Source organism: Anabrus simplex, chromosome 1, assembly GCF_040414725.1.
Source record: "Anabrus simplex isolate iqAnaSimp1 chromosome 1, ASM4041472v1, whole genome shotgun sequence".
Taxonomy (NCBI): domain Eukaryota; kingdom Metazoa; phylum Arthropoda; class Insecta; order Orthoptera; family Tettigoniidae; genus Anabrus; species Anabrus simplex.
In genome coordinates, this window is record NC_090265.1 from 1304395987 (window position 1) to 1304414360 (window position 18374).

Below are 18374 nucleotides of genomic sequence, written 5' to 3' on the forward strand. Positions count from 1 at the left end.
CCACGAAGGGGGCTGAATTCCGGAGTGCCGCTATTCGTCTCAGCGACCCCGGAAAGTATGCATTCGACACTACTTTCGGTGATTTTTACAGTATATCCCCTAGACCCCCGCCCTTAAGCGTTCCTGGGGTGTCCTACCTCCAAGTGGTTTGTCTCCTCATACTAAAAATCCGAAGTGTACACTTCACCTCGGCGATTCCTAAAACTATGTATTCGACACTATTTTCGATTAATTTTATATATCACTCCCCCCTCGCCCTCCACCCCAAAGGGGGATGAACTTGGACTTATGAATTACCCGGTTTCTCAACATTCATCTCCGCAACGCCGACAACAATGGATTCAATATTAATTTAGGTTATTTTTATGTATCACTCTACCATCAACCCCCAGCCAAGAAGGGGGCTGATCTGAGACTTTAAAAAATTCCGGAGTGTCACTATTCATCTCAGCGACCCCGAAAAGAATGGATTCGACACTACTTTCGATGAATTTTATATCTCAGCCTCCTCGCCCCGCCTGACCCTAAGGGTTCCTGGGGTGTATTACCCCCACGTGGTTTGTCTCCTGATACTAAAAATCTGCTGTGTTACAATTCATCGCAGCGACCCAGAAAACTATGGACTCGACACTATTTTCTATTATTTTTATATATTACCCCCCATCGCCCCCACCCCGAAGGGGGCTGAACGTGGACGTAAAAAATTTCGGAGTGTCACTATTCATTTCAACGAGCCCGAAAAGTATGGATTCGACACTACTTTCGATGATTTTTATATATCAGCCTCCTCGCCCCCTGACTCTAAGGGTTCCTGGGGTGTATTACCCCCACGTGGTTTGTCTCCTGACACTAAAAATCGATTGTGTCACTATTCATCGCAGTGACTCCGAAAACTATGGATTCGACACCATTTTCTATTATTTTTATATATTACCCCCATCACTCCCACCCGGAAGGGGACTGAACTTGGAAATTAAAAATTCCGGAGTGTCACTATTTATCTCAGCGAGGTCGAAAAGTATGAATTCGACACTACTTTCGATGATTTTAATATCTCATCCCCTCGCCACCCTGCCCCTAAGGGTTCCTGGGCTGTCTTACCCCTTCGTGGTTTGTCTCGTGATACTCAAAATCCGGAGTGTAAAATTCACCTCGGCGACCCCGAAAACTATGTATTCGACACTATTTTCGTTTAATTTTATATATCACTCCCCCCCTCGCCCCCACCCCAAAGGGGCTGAACATGGACTTTAAAAAATTCCGGAGTGTCACTATTCATCTCAGCGACCCCGAAAAGTATGGATTCGACACTATTTTCGTTAATTTGTATATCTGACCCCCTCGCCCCCTATCTATAAGGGTTCCTGGGCTGTCTTACCCCTACGTGGTTTGTCTCTTGATACTAAAAATTTGGAGACCCCCGACCCCAGAGGGGGCTGAACATGGACTTAAAAAAATCCGGAGTGTCACTATTCATCTCAGCGACCCCGAAAAGTATGGATTCGAAACTATTTTCGTTAATTTGTAATATCTGACCCCCTCGCCCCCCACCCGTAAGTGTTCCTGGGCTGTCTTACCCCCACGTCGTTTGTCTCCTGATACTAAAAATTCGGAGTGTACAATTCAACCTCGGCGACCCCGAAAACTATGTATTCGACACTATTTTCGTTTAATTTTATATATCACTCCCCCCTCGCCCCCCACCGCAGAGGGGGCTGAACATGGACTTTACAAAAATCCAGAGTGTCACTATTCATCTCAGCGACCCCGAAAAGTATGGATTAGACACTATTTTCGTTAATTTGTATATCTGACCCCCTCGCCCCCTCACCCGTAAGGGTTCCTAAGCTGTGTTACCCCCACGTGGTTTGTCTCGTGATACTAAAAATTCGGAGTGTACAATTCAACCTCGGCGACCCCGAAAACTATGTATTCGACACTATTTTCGTTTAATTTGATATATCACTCCCCCCTCGCCCCCTACCCAAAAGGGAGCTGAACTTTGACTTTTTAAAAATCGGGAATGTCACTATTTATCTCAGTGACCCCGAAAACTGTGGATTCGACACCTTTTTGAATTTTTTTATAACTTGCCCCCCTGACCCCCCACTCCTAAGGGAGCTACGGATGGCTTACCCCCACAGTGCTCGTCTCCGGATAGTGAATCATAAGTGTACGAAGTTTGCTTGAAATTGTTTGAGTGGCTTAGGAGGAGATGTGTCATTTACACACATACATACATCCTTTATTATACAGTATATAGTAAGATTTATTTATTTATTTATTTATTTATTTATTTATTTATTTATTTATTTATTTATTTATTTATTTATTTATTTATTTACATTATGACCTTTTCCGAATTATCATGCTTGGCACTTATGTTGACTAAGCCCAGTTTAACAGTTGATGCCCTTCCTGACGCAACCCTAGTCGAAGGAATTTTTTCACTACTGCGTGTTTTGTGATAATGGGCAGTGTGATGTGTTGTATGTAGATACGATGTGTATTAAAGTGGCCACAAACACCCAACCGCCGATGCAGAGGAATTAACATGGTTAAAGTCGCTAAACTGGTCGGGAGTCGAACCCTGGACACTCTGACGTGAGGACCACTATTCTGACCGTTCAGCCAAAGAGCCGAACTAGGGGTACGTTAAACAGCATTTTTATTAATTCATTCTGAAGTTAAGGATAGGAGATTCTGTTCTCCTTACAACCTCCGTAGCCCATATGGAGATGATTGTACTGCTTTGATTTAATTAAAAGGTTAAAGTTAAGGATGCTGCAAGTGTCTCCACGTATCATCAACACGGATAATTCCAGTCCTGAAAAGTAATTATTGTGAAAATCATCGTTCTAGTGTAGCCTATAGAATGGGATATGCCTTTTTACTAAAGTGTTTGAGAGCCTGTCTTTGCCCAATTAGCTCCTATTTGAACAACTGCACTTGGGGCGGATAAAGAACAAATCTGAGACGGTATGTATTCGTTGGAACTCACAAAGGAAGGAGATAAATTCGTTCTTGTGCTTGTTGTTTAAAGGGGCCTAACATCCAAGGTCATCGGCCCATGCATGAGATAAACTACTTAGACAAAGACATTAAGGTGTGGTGTTTATTAATGTGACACGAAAATGTCCACCTTTGTGGTGTAGTGATTAGTGTGATTAGCTGCCACCCCGGAGGCCCGGGTTCGATTCCAGGCTCTGCCACGAAATTTGAAAAAGTAGTACGAGGGCCGGAACCGGGTCCACTCAGCCTCGGGAGGTCAATTGAGTAGAGGTGAGTTCGATTCCCACCTCAGCCATCCTGTAAGTGGTTTTCCGTCGTTTCCCACTTCTCCTCCAGGCAAATGCCGGGATGGTACCTAACTGAAGGCCTCGGCCGCTTCCTTCCCTCTTCCTTGTCTATCCCTTCCAATCTTCCCATCCTCTACCTAGGCTCCTGTTCAGCATAGCAGGTGAGGCCCCCTGGGCGAGGTACTGGTCATCATCCCCCGTTGTATCTCGCGACCCAATGCCTCACACTCCAGGACACTGCCCTTGAGGCGGTAGAGGTGGGATCCCTCGCTAAGTCCGAGGGAAAAACCAACCTTGGGGAGTAAACCGATTAAGAAAGAAAGAATGACAGGAAAATAATTGAAATGAAACTACATCACTCTACATCTCCGCTTGATCAGAGAAATTCAGAAGTGAAAACTCAGCCCGGCACCTTCTTTAACATCTTTCTGCTCCACTGGTATCCCCGTAACTATTATTATTATTATTATTATTATTATTATTATTATTATTATTATTATTATTATTATGATTATTATTATTATATTCGGTTTGTTATGACCCCTGAGGATCACAAGGGACTTGTTCGCCACGTCTTCTTTTTTTTTCCCAATACCTCTTCATTCTCTCACTCCTCCTCTTTCTCTCGGCTTCCGTGATCTGAATCTGGATCCTGGTGTCTGTCCATCTGTGACATTCCACAAGCTTTTCGTATTCGGACCTATGCTGTACTGTCATCAGTGGATATGTTTCCTTTATGCCAATAGTCTCCCAATCTTCTCTGACTTCCTTCATCCACTTATTTCCAGTTAAGCAGATTGCATTCCATATCTTCTTCGTCAGACTACTGCCATTCATTCTCATGAGATGTCCAACAAATCCTAACCTTCTCTTTCTCATCACACTCAAGATTGGTTCTATACTCGCAATATAGTTCCTGCCCTGATCTGTGTACTCATATATCACCTTGCTTTCTCGTGCCCCATATATGTCTCAAGATTCTTCTTTTCTCCTTCTCCAATTGCATACATGCTCCCTTGCCCAATGTCAGCGTTTCAGAGTGTCGCAATTTGGCATACCTCGAGAGGTTCTTCTTTCCATATGTATTCATGGCTGCATATCGTAGTTTCAGCAGCAGTTGAGCTCTGTCTGTGGTACTTTTGTTGCTTTGTATTTTACCCGTGATGTTCTCACCTAGGTACTGGAAGCTGTCGACTCTCTCTACCACTTCGCCTTTTACATTCCAATCGGTCTTCATATTCAGTACCTTCATCTTGTTGTAGGCTATTTTTAGACCAACCTTCGCTGCAGTCTCAGCTAGATTTGCTAGTGCCAACTTCGCGTTTTCTTCCTTCTCATATAACAACACCGTATCATCTGTGAAGGCAAGGCAATCCACTATGACATTGTTTTTGATCTTATATCCAATCTGTACACCTTCAATTCTCATGATTCTATTCAACTGTCTCCACTGCTTCACCACTTCATCCAAAACTAGGTTAAATAATATTGGCGACAGACCATCCCCTTGTCGGACTCGTCTTAATTTCAAAACTGTCTGACAACATACTCCAGTATCTTACTCTAGCGGTTGTAGCCTTCAATGTTTCCCCCACCAATGCATGTGTCGTAGAATCCAATCCTCTGTCGCGTAGGATGTTCAGTAGTGTGTTCCTGTCTATCGAGTCGTAGGCTTTTGCGAAGTCTACAAATGTCACTATTGTGTCATTTCCTTTCATTTGTCTGTGTTCTATGATTCTCTTGAGTCCAAATATCTGTTCTACGCAGTTTCTCCCTTTCCGGAAACCACCCTGGTATTCTCCTATGGTCAATTCAAGCTGTGCTTCCACTGTATTCGGCAATAATCTCAAGAGTATCTTATACCCAATGTTTAGCAGTGAAATACCTCTGTAGTTACAGTATTCTTTTGTCTCCTTTCTTATGTACTGGTATAATTATGGCTTCTTTCCAGTCGCTAGGTATCTTCTTATTTCTCTAGATGTCCATTATTATTCTGTACATGGTTTCTTCCATTGCAGGACTACCCCATTTCACCTCCCCGGCGCATATATCATCATTCCCTGCCGGTTTGTTGTTCTTGAGATCCTTGATTGCCTTCACAACTTCTGTTCTGGTGTTATTATTATTATTATTATTATTATTATTATTATTATTATTATTATTATTATTATTATTATTTACTGTTAATCCATGTTTCGTCGTCGACTCTTTCTTCGTGACAGGTTTAATCGTTGTGCTGATGCCTGGCAGGAGAGAGTATGTTTCAAAAAAGTGGAATGTATTATCTGAGCCTAAAACTGGGAGGAAATACAGTTAACACATGCTCCTTTTCGAAGGCAGAAGCGTTCTATTCCATTATTGCTGATGTATCCGTGCTTCGCTACGGAATTCTCAGAAAGGCTGTCTTTGTGGTTTTCCCAATTGAAGTCAACATAGTAGATAATTAGAATGACGCCAGTAGGAATGTAGCGATTAAAAGCAACGTGATCATATAAAATACTCGATCAAATGAAAAACCGCACACTTTCTCACTTTCAACGAACAGTACTCTGCTGCCGATGTAACAGTCCAAAGTTCCAGTGCTGGAATGACCAGGAAGCAGACAGCCGCTAACACTCCTCTGTCATTATTCCGTCAAATGTGCACACTGCTCATTCTAATCAGTGCCTCAGCGTAGGTGTTGAATAGCTGCAATGCTATGATGAACCAGTGTGTTACGTACCAGTAGTATCAGAAAATGTATGAACTAGAGGAAAGGAATGGCAAGCTAACGAAGAGAGAGTTACTTGCGCCAATATTCAGTCAGGCTGTTATACTCGGTACGCAGCAGTAATCCTATCTATCGGAGATGAGTGGCAGCAGAAGACACAAAGAACATCACAGCAAACAATGTAATGTCAATGTTGATAAATTTTATGAGCTTCCTATATTGGGGGCCTTCACATTGAGTTTTCTTCCGAATTTGTGATATTAGTGCATCTTATAAAATCACTCATAGGGTAGACTGTAGTTCCCTATTCCCTGACTTTTCATACCGATTTTCTTTAAAATGTGTTGACCCATTTTCTTGTGACTCGGCGCTGATATGAACATACCAACAAAAAGCCAAATTTATGAATATCTCTGTTATCATAGCCGATATGGTAAAAATGTATAAGACATAAAAGATCGGAAATTTAATACTATATAACTTAAGTTTCGCAGTATTTAACAATAGGTCGCTAATAACATAAGTATTTGAGAATTAAATTTTAGACTTTCCCATAAACCACCATTTCACTTAGTGTGAATAAAATTATTTATGACCCAGATTGTAGCGACTTATTCCCCGACTTAACATATCGATTTTCATAAAATCCTCTTCAGCCGTTATCTCGTGATGCGTGTACAGACAGACAGACAGACAGACAGACAGACAGACAGACAGACAGACAGACAGACAGACAGACAGACAGACAGACAGACAGACAGACAGACAGACAGACAGACAGACATTACGGAAAATTGAAAAGTGCATTTCCTTGTTACTATGGACACGAGCGATCCAAAAATACAATTATTTTTAAATTCTGAGCAATATACACACATACCTCTTACTTTAAGTAGATAGAGTGTGCTACAGTAGCAGTAGGAATATTGTTTTACCACTCAGTTAGTCTGCAAAAGAAGGATAAGTGTGCAATAATTCGATTGATTTCCATGGGGAGATAACATGAAACAAATTCATACCACGATACATGGTATTTGTTTACAGAATGCATCCAATACAATAATAACTAAACATGTAATGGTCCACCTTTTCAGTACTATATTATGCAATGTTTACATAATACTTTTAGTCTAGGTACTAGTTTTGGCCTTGGCTGGCTAACATCATCCTTAATGCAAATCTGTACAAACACATCTAATAACTAAAACAAATGTATAAACATACGCACATGACGTTAAAAGGTGTTAAAATCATCTGGAATGAACTGTAATCACAATACGTAAAGTATTACGAAATTATAATTAGGCTCTAAAATTCTTCGATGCGTTGCATCATGTTAAAATATTCTATTGGTGCTTCTGGTTAAAATATCATGAAAATGCTGAAAAGTTCCTCTGTTGGAAATTGTCAATGGTTGAATCAAGGACGGCACACGAAGATATGATTAAATAGCAAGCACGTTCTTAGATTGCAATTTGTAGAGATTCGGAATTCAATACGGTGTCCATGAAGTTAACCTGAATAAATGATAGTCAAATTAATAAATTAAAAGAAGAGAGAGTGCTAATCAAACGGCACAGGTTATATGAGACCTTTCATTGCGGTATGTGGTGCGTGGCCTTCTGTTGTGTGCCTAATAGTAACGGTACCGAGCTCGATAGCTGCAGTATCCAGTATTCGGGAGATAGTAGGTTCGAATCCCACTGTCGGCAGCCCTGAAAATGGTATTCCGTGGTTTCCCATTGTCACACCAGGCAAATGCTGGGGCTGTACCTTAATTAAGGCCACGGCCGTTTCCTTCCCACTCCTAACCCCTTCGTGTCCCATCGTCGCCATAAGACATATCTGTGTCGGTGCGACGTAAAACAACTAGCAAAAAAAAAATAGTAACCGTGCGATTTGAGATTGCGAGATTCAAAGAAAAGGGAGAGGGCGGGAAAAGGAGAGAGGAGTGGGTTGGGAAAGGAAAGGGGGAAGAGGGGAAGAGGGATTAAGGCGGGGCCGAAGGATGTGGGAAAAAATGATGGCTGCTGAGGAAAACTGCTGTGAATAGTATGAAAGATTGAATTAACCTTTTTGGTTTGACGTTTCTAAAAATGGGAATTGGAAGGTCAAACACGATATTTGGCTTTTCTGAAATGTCATTAAGATTATAATTCGGGTTAAAATATTGATCTATATGTATGAAGCAGCTTTCTATAATGTTATGTAATGTAAAAGTAGTTTTCAAAACCAATAATAGGAATACAAAAGTCTTACATAATGCCACATCCATAAACAAGTTCAACAGTTTTTCAAAATCAGCTTCTTCTTCTTATTCTTCTTCTTGCGTTCCGGCCTTCCAAGGACCACGTTACAATTTCAATTGTTCCTCCTTAGTTGTTCTTTCCTTTTCTTCCAGTATTCTTTCATTGTTTCACTGTGTTTCTTTTTCCTGTCTTCAGTCCACTTTGTGCCTGTTTTCTTTTCCTTCCTCCCTTGGAATCCTTCCATTTGTAAGACTTTCTTCCTAAAAATCTTTCTTTCCAATAATTCTTCTTCTCGTATGTTGTTCCTTTCCAGGTCTTTCTTGTCTTCTTGAATCCAGGTGGTAGTTGATTTCTTTTCCCAAAGGTACTTGAAGATTCGTTTAGTTAGTCTATTGTCATCCATTAGCATCCATCAGCATTATTTGCAACAGTTGTAATTCTTCTTACGTTTGACTGACTGGGAGGAGCTTTAATATAAGGTCCTCAAAACATGTTAATGCCCTGTAGTACAATACATTTTCGGCTGTGGGACAACATATGCATGACTATAATCACAAATTTACAGACATAAAATAAGATATGGACATTCTCAAAATCACAAGCTTAGATATTATTGTAATCACAATTCAATACGAATCAAAACCATGAAGTTTATATCCTATGCGTCCAATATCCAACCACCTAGTTCATAAATGGAACTGCGAATTCACAGGAGATCTGACAATTACAATACTCGAAGACTTGATTTATTTTCGACGAACTTCCGACATAGGCTATTCATCTCTGTATCAACATCGCAAGTCTATTGTTTAGCATCACTTTATGAATTGCATTGATGAACGTCCTTACATAACTCACAATGTTCCATCATATGTTTCTAGCTAATTATAATTTTTGAAGAAGTAAGTGAATGGATCTTCCTACTATACTACCATACAACAGGGGTGACTCTAGAAGGGAGTAGCAAGTTAGTGAGCAATAACTAATGGTAACTAACGAATTTTGTTTACTAAATTTTGTTTCCAAAATGATTAATAAAATCCCCTCTTTACTTGAGGAAGTCTTACGTACCCTTGTGTACCAGCCTTGTTAGCACTCCCTTTCCTATGTGTGAGAAGAATGCTGAAGGTGAAGGGGAAAATTCTGACCGTGTAGCTTCGCTTTATAGTATTGTAGTATGTGTATAGGGCCTACTAAGACTGCGCCGACAGCCATGCTTTTAAATCTTGGCGCTCTGTTCTTCACTACCGCACCGTACCGAGCATCGCATTCTGAATATTTCAATTGTTATAGCCTACTAATATTACGTCACCGCAGTATCAGGTTTTTACCGCATAGCGCTGTTTGCCGCTGCTGCTCTTGTATTACCTTCTTGTAAACTAATAGAGATGAATTCAATAGGTCCTAATTGCTGGTAGTTTGCAATCACAGTTTATCAAGGCCGTTAGACGAGGAAATTGAGATTGAAAGGCTTGGAAGACCAACATTGGCTATTACAGTTCCACAGCAATTATAATATTAAAATAATTTCTTACGCTGGTATGTTTGAAAAACATGAGTGGTTGTGCAGTTGTGATGTCAAAAATACTCTGCTTTGTTTTTCGTGTGTTTTGATCAATTTTCTGACAGCAAACAATAGAATAATAGGTTTTTATCATTTAAGTGAGTCATGAATTTCGGTTTTGAACTGTAAAATATGTTTCAGTATTTGTCAGCTCAAAAAGCACCATAGTTCAACTATCACTTAGCATAGTAGAAATATATGTGCATTCTTTTGAAAGTGAAAAGACCGTAGTGTAAATTACTGTAACTCAACATATGAAACACACCAGCCGCCACTGCCATATAACAAGAAATGTTTCTGCTCTCTTTACACAATAGGAAGGTGTAGCGTGTCTGCCCCTTACCAGCAGGCCCCGGCTTTGATTCCCGACCAGTCCAAGGTTTTAATCTTACATTGAGCGCTGGAACGGGCGACGTGATTAGCTTAGCTGCTGGGTTCCCGCCAGGACGATTGACATTCGAATCCCGATCGATCCTTGGTTGGAATTTTCAGCTGAAAAATCACGTGGTGTCGTAAAGGACATCCGGTTTTCAACCCCCAGCCAAAACCGAAATGTGTCTGGGTAGCTTCATCGACCCCAGAAATAACTGGAATAAGCTGAAAGAAAATTGTGTCTGGCTGCTTGACCGAATGGTCTGCGTAAAAGCTTTGGGTTCAAAGCGTCCCGTGTTCGATTACAGGTCGGTATGTGGATTTAACCACGTATGGTTAATTCCTCTTGCTCGAGGACTACGTGTTTGTGTTAGTCTTAATATATATTAGATATAATACATCACGGTACAAACCAACACTGGAGCAGGCAATAGTGAATACATTCCCACGCACAGGGTTGGCGTCAAGAAGGGCATCCGGACGTAAATCTGAGCTAAATCCATACAAAATACCGACCTCAGATAATTGGGAAAAGGCCAGGAGAAAAGATTGGGGGCTGGAACCGGATTCACTCAACCTCGTGAGTTCAAGTGAGGTTATGTCTGATGTGAGAGCCAGTTGATCCGGTAAGAAATCCAAGAAATCGGTAGACTGGTCACGTGACATTCAGCATCTAAAGGCTATCTGACAGGGCAAATCAAGGCTTTTAAGTGGGTAAATGTGGCACAAGTTTGTTTGTTTGCTTGTTGTTTTAAGAGTTCTATACAAATAATGTAATGCGATGGGTGTGCTACATTACAGCATATCGCACGAAGTAGCTCATTGGTGTTAATATGACAGCATGGGAACTGGCACAGCTGTAAAGTGATGGCACAGCCCTCGGGTACTGGCAAGAAATATCGATCGCTGTATGCTAAGTATCAACTTGACTTTGGATACGAAGTATTATGATATCATAGTGTGAAGGTTCCACATGATGCTACAGTATTTCTGGATGGGTGCAGTACTTCTGCACATTAGATAAAATTTAGCTTCCACCTAAGACCCAGTCTCATTCATGGTTGTGACAATATGGAAGCTGCTGAGGTACGGATAGGTACTGACAAGTGCGCCTGAGTGTTATGAAAGGAGCTACTTACAGGGTCAACCGTGCTGCAGATGAACATTCTAATAATAATGTTATTTATTTTACGTCCCATCAACTATTTTTACGGTTTACAGAAATATTGAGGTGGCGAAATGTTGCCCCGCAGGAGTTCTTTAACATACCGGTAAATCTATCAACACTAAGCTGATGTTTTTCAGCACCTTCAAATACCACCGGACTGAGCAAGGATCGAACCTGCCAAGTTGGATCAGAAGACCAGGGCTCTACCCTCCGAAATGCTCAGCCCAGAGACGAACATTCTGCCTGGTGAGAAAAACAATGACAAACTACCTCACTCCTCATCTTGCCTACTACACCCCATTTTGGCACCACCAATTTTTGTGGTTTTCCCTGTATCTAAATAACCTCTGATGATGATATTTGCGAATCCAACCAGCTTTCGGGCTAACAGTGTAAAGGTAATACGAGTACAAGAAGTCAGTAGTTCTTTCATATACAGAGGGTAGTAAAAATGTCGTTCTATGTACTTTGAGTACTCAAGCCGGAAGGTCGGCTAGAACCTCAACAGATCTACCGTCAGCTGTCATCACTGAAGAGGAGTACTAGGGAAATGAGGAGTAAAGTATTTTCCCGTTTCTTTCCTCGCCGAGTCAGGAAGTTCCAATTACGCATAATTCTGACAAGCCTACTGAAATGCACGTACCAACCGACCACTTGAGCAACATATCTGCACTACTCATAACAGGGACTGGCTGTATGAAGAATGGCATTACTAGCATCGCCTCAGTCACTTGCATACTGTCAAAGCCAAGGGTAGGACCGAGACAGGTGAATGAAAGTAACAAATGTGTTATAATAAGACCTTGATAATGGCCACCAGAACGATTAAAATGAGAACGGGAACAAACACTTTAACTCGTCATTTTCATAGAGATTTCAATGCACAAGAAATCTAATCTCGTTTCAGACAAAGTCTGCGGCCAAGGTGCCCCAAAATGAGCCCCCACAACATCTGAAATCACAGTTACGTTGTGTACCTTGTTTCTTTGGTGCCTTGAGGTCATGAGACGTCAAGATCCTTCTAAAAACAGATGCCAAATTTTTGAACAAATAAAATACTCCCTTCACCATTTCCGGGTTTCGAAAGTAAAAATCGAACTGGGACCTAGCAGAACGACGACGGAGACCACCACCTGATTATTATTACTATTATTATTATTATTATTATTATTATTATTATTATTATTATTATTATTATTATTATTATTACTGGGAGCCTCCGTGGCTCAGACGGCAGCGCGTCGGCTTCTCACCGCTGGATACCGTGGTTCAAAGCCCGGTCACTCCATGTGAGATTTGTGCTGGACAAAGCGGAGGCGGGACAGGTTTTTCTCCGGGTACTCCGATTTTCCCTGTCATCTTTCATTCCAGCAACACTCTCCATTTATTATTTCATAGCATCTATCAGTCATTAATAAATCACCTTGGGAGTTACGAGCTCATTGTTATAATAGCCCATATATGGTTCACTCATTTCACCCCTGATCCGGACAATGACTGAAAAACAAGTTGTAGGTTTTCATTTCCATTACTATTATTTATTTATTTATTTATTTATTTATTTATTTATTTATTTATTTATTTATTTATTTATTTATTTATTTACTAGCAAATGTACCCGTGCTTCGCTACGGTATTCTACATTGTATTCGAATATCGAAGTAAATACTGTACATGCAGTAAATTAGATTGTTTTAAAATTGCATGTCTCTTAGCGTTATCCGAGAAACAGCATGGAGAGGTCCCCATACGCTGGTTCCAATGCAAAGTGTTTGTTACGGATTTGTGATTTAACGGCAGGCTCACTTGCCTACTGACATTCACAATCAAGTTGGGAAGTTTACATTATAATTGCAAGCCTCATTGCCTACTGCGCGGTCACAATCGATTTTGGAGTTTTCGTTACAATGGCAGCCTCCTTTTCTACTTCCAGACAGATAACAGTTGAGGAGATTTTATTATAATGGCAGGCAACTACCCTACTATCAGTCGAAATTGAGTTGTGCAGTTATCATTATAATGTCAGTCCCCTTTTCCTACTGCCAGCCAGCTTACTGCCAGTCAAACCAAGTTGGTGAGTTTCCATCAAAATAGCAGGCCACTATGCCTAATGCCAGTCATATTTTATATGAGGACATTTGTTTATAATTGCGGTCACCCTTGCCTACTGCCAAACACAATCGGGTAGGGGAGTTTCAAACAAAACTGCATGCTCCCTTGCTTTCTGCAAGTCAAATCGTGAAGTGAACTATTCATTACAATGGTAGGCCTTCCTTGCTACTGCCAGTTACGCAGAAGTTGGAGAAGGACCCCATTCCTACTGCCAGTCAAAGTCGGTGTGGGGAGTACTGATTACAATAGGAGACACACCCTTTCTCGATCGCTACAAATCGACATCAGTGAATATATAAATATCGACATACGAAAGTATTGCAGACCTTCAGACTGCTGCTAAACGTACGTCATATCGAGAAAAAATTGTACCATAACGCGCCGGATTTAGTAGCCTAAGTGGCTGGTCCTATGATATCTCATCTATTCTTGGGTCAGATTGAGTTAGAAACGTTGAAGAGGGTAAAGATTTTGTAAAGATTATCTCACATTGCTTTACTTTTCGGATAATTATGTGACAGCTACATACATAGCATTTGGCTCGCATATGGCTACTGGATGGGCCATTTTTCGTGAAGAGTTTGATGATTTTATATTTCCTATAAGTGATTGATAGTATGAATTATGCATGTGAAAAGTCCAAATTTACTTAACATCGATTAACAGAGAAAAATCAAACGTAAAAGGGATACAGATACGACAAAAAGACCAAATTGAACGGAGATTGTGCAATCCGTTATGTGATAGGACTTCTCGAAGGCCTGCACCATCATTAAAATTGCCTTTATATTTCGATATTCTTCGGGGAAAAAGTGAAAAATGTAAAGATCTTGTAAGTTTTCCGTCCCTTACAAGCTAAAACGTATAAGTTTGTCAACTTTCAATTCTCTTTTACGTTTGGCAGATTATGCCGCAATCTGGATTTTGGTCGAGCAGGGTAAAAATTAGGAATTTCAGGAAACTAAACCAAAAAAGTATGCAGATGGTCATTATTACCCCTTAAACGGGTAGCTGTGCGAAAATTTCGCCTAAATAGTCAATGTAGAGGCACACAGTCGTTACGATTTTATTTATATAGATAGATAAGGAATCTTCTCCACGTACAACACCTTTTGGGCTATGTCCGCTGGACTTAACCTGCAGAACTGACCATTCATGATATCTCCCTTATTAATCCTCCTGACGAAAAAATGCACATGAAAAAAAAGTTTTAGAAATGGAATTCCGTCACGTTTGTTCGATTTCCAGTCATGTTGGTCTTGTACTGTATATATTGTGGAAGAGTAAAATCACCCTTTCGCTTCCCTATAAACCACCAGTCCATTCCGTGAACATGAAATGTTATTGACCTTTAAAACCTACCTTTGGACAGGTGGTTGCTAAATATAAAGTTTGGTTCGAATATCTTCAGTAGTTTTCAAGTTGTAAGAAATACGCTTTACACGCACCCGCTCTTGAGTTAAGTCCGATGGGACTTGTACCGGAAAACGGTCTGTTAATGATGTCTCCCTTATTAATCCTCGTATCGAAATGATGCATATGAGAAGAAAAATGTTCAGAAATTAATTTCCATTAAGTTTGGTTGTGATATTTTGTGGGAGTGCAAAATCACAGTTTCGGTTTCGTATAAACCCCCAGTCAGTTCAGGGATTTAGGAACAATATTTGCCCTAAAACCTACCTAAGGACAGGTGGATTCTAAATATTTTTGGTGGAAATATATCCAGTAGATTCTAGCACTCGCGTACATACGGAGTAATTAAGAAAGAAAATAATACAGTTAAGAAAGTTGAAATTAATAGAAAATGGATTAAAACTGAGGACAGCCGGATAACGTCAAATATGTAAATGCCAAGTGAATGCATTGGAAAATCAAATGCCCCTCAGTAAATTAGCTGATGTGAGTTATGGATACAATAAAGCGGTCACAGAGGAGAAATTTAGGCGCAGTGATTCTTAGGTAAACAGATAAGAAGATGACTAATGGTGTTATTACTTAATCTATTTGAGAGCGGTTATAACCTCCAACGATATTCTGCCAATATCCCGCAAATGGGCCGATTGACGCCTCTCTTACCTTCTGCCCAAGGAATAACCACGAATTTAAAAGCATGATATGGAAAATGGCAATACGTTACTTCCCTGCTGGCATGCAGTCAGAGACGTTGCCATGGTAACCTGTAGGTTCGTTGTAGGTCTGTCGGTCACTCAATGCAGAGCATGATACCCAAATAAATTAGTAAATTTCTCCATCATGTGAAGAGTAAGGTAAATTATGAACATAACAAAAGTTGTTTATAATGAAGAGACGTTTCACATACGGTCAAAGGAATTTACAGAAAATCAATAGTATAAGAGAAAATGGAGGAAACCCGTTCTGGTTTTCCTATAAACCTATGCATATTGAAATCTTCCCCGGGATGGGTATACTCCAAATATGAAGTTTGGCTGAGATCTATCCAGCCGTTTCGACGTGATGTTGGAAAAGACAAACATACAAACAGACAAACAGACAAACCGACACGGAAAGTAAAATCCACCGATTCGGTCTTGAGTTGACCTAAAACGGATAAATATCTGGAAAATTGGCAAAACAAAAGAAATTACAGACAGCGGACCCCCCTACAACATTATTTATATAGATTATTACTTTTAGTGATCATTTTCGGCTCGCGAGTTCAGTAGCTGCTTTTCTCGGTACACCCCATGGAGGCGAGCTACATGTACTATTGTGTGAGGCTGTTGTTTGTGGGTGTAAGTATAATAGTACAGGAATGGGAAGGAAGTAGCCTTGACCTTGAGAAAAGTACAATGTGGGCCTTAGGCGAGATGGCGGTTGTTCCCTGGGCCGTGTTTGGGCGAGAATTCGAATCGCACGAACATCCTCTCAGTGTAAATGAAATGCTTTACTTTAAGCTTTATTTTGCATTAGTCTCTGCTTGTCTGTGATAAGCTTCCGTACAGCGCAAAGCGTGATTGCTCCTTATACAACAGTAACTGATCGGTTTATTGGGTTTTATGACTTCCAAATTCAGTGTTGAACGGCGCAATTTCGTAGGCTGTAAATTCTAAGCATTGAACTGCTGGGAGATTGAGAAGAAAATCTTTCGAACAATTTCCTGGAGCGTGAGTGCCAACGCATTACGGAATAATTTCAAAATTGTGGGTTCGGTGCTAAACGACAAAGGAGTTGAGCAACCGACTGTCCTAACTGAAGAAAAATTCAGGGTATTGGAGGAAGATTTGAGCGAATCCCCGTACAATTTTGAGGATACTGCCTCATGAAAGGTTTCATGTCAGTTAATAATGTTATTGGGTTATCGTTCACTAACTACATTTTATGGTTTAAGAGCCGGAGTTTTATCTTACAAGAATTCTTTTTACTTGCCCATAAATCAACCAACACGAGGATGACGGATCTGAGCACCTTCAAATGCCACCGGACAGAACCAGGACCAAACCTGCCACGTTGGGCTCAGAAGGCCCCTGTAGAGAATAGATGAAATGAAAAAATGGCTGACAAAGCAGACCTTCCAAATATTGAATAATAAAACTAAATTTTCAGATAAGTAGGAAGGGTTTTGGCAGGGTTGGTTTCGAGCGGGAAAACATCTCAGACTGAGCACGATACACATTGCAGATCAACAGCTTCTAGGGCTTCCATGAATAACTGAAGCAGAACAGACGATGGACAGAGGTAAGCAGATTGCCTGCCAAAGAAAGAATCCAACATTTCCGGATTGCAAAAAAATTCCAAAAGTGTTACTTGACGTGGTCTCCAATGGACCTAAACGATTTAGAATAAAACAGGTTTAACGTAATCTTAGCTTTTTTAATGCTATTTGTTCGGGGCGGTGACCTTTATATATATTTTGCCTCTACTTGCACCATACGATATGAACCTGCGTGTAATTGGCATTGCGGAGGTGTAGAGTGTTGAATGTGAGGAAAGGAACGTTAAAGACGACACAAACACCCAGACCTCAGGCCAGGGATGTTAATCATTTACAATTAAAAACCCCTGACCCAGCCGGTAATCGAACCCGATGACGCCGGGTGACAGGCGGACGCGTTGCCCCCTACACCGCGGGGCGGGACTAATCTTAAATTACTTTCCAACTAAAGGGAAGTACATGCTTGATTGTTTTACAGTCTCTCTATTAACTTCTAAGCGGATTTCAATAAAACTTGGCATGATTAACGTATTGCCACAGCACATTTAACGTCCTCTTTCTGACCGGATGGGTTTTGTAAAAAGCGCATTAAATACTAGAAAATATTATCAAGACCACTTCCTTTCCAATGGGAAGGCTTATCTAATTATTTCCCTATTTGATTTAGGGTTATTGGGCCTACTACTCATTAATTTATATCCATGAAATTTCGATCATTTCACTCCAAACAACACTTTACTTACAAGATTCAGTTTTCACGTTCCAATATGTCTAGCTAATCATTGGTAGTTTCAGCTTTAATGGTGCTAAATATGCATATATACGAAATATATGACTTTGTCATTGATGCCGATTCAAAGCAAATAGATGATTCACTAACCCCCCCCCCTCTCTCTCTCTCTCTCTCTCTCTCTCTCTCTCTCTCTACTAGTGATGACAGTTCCAATTTCATCCAAACTTCGTTTGAAACTTCGCCATCGTAGGGCAGTTATGTATGTATGGTTTTGTATTGCTGTATTTACTACATTTCTTGTAAGTTGGTGCTGCCAAACGTAAACGGTACAGCATTCAAAGTACATAATCCTGGTGCTTCAGCTCTTCAAAAATTGTAAAAATTCAAAGGAGTGTTACATCCTAAAACATTTAAAATATTGTATTGCGTTTGTGCGGTTAAATACTAAAAACTTACTTTTTCCCTACCTTTGTAAGATTTGTTTCTTACTGTCC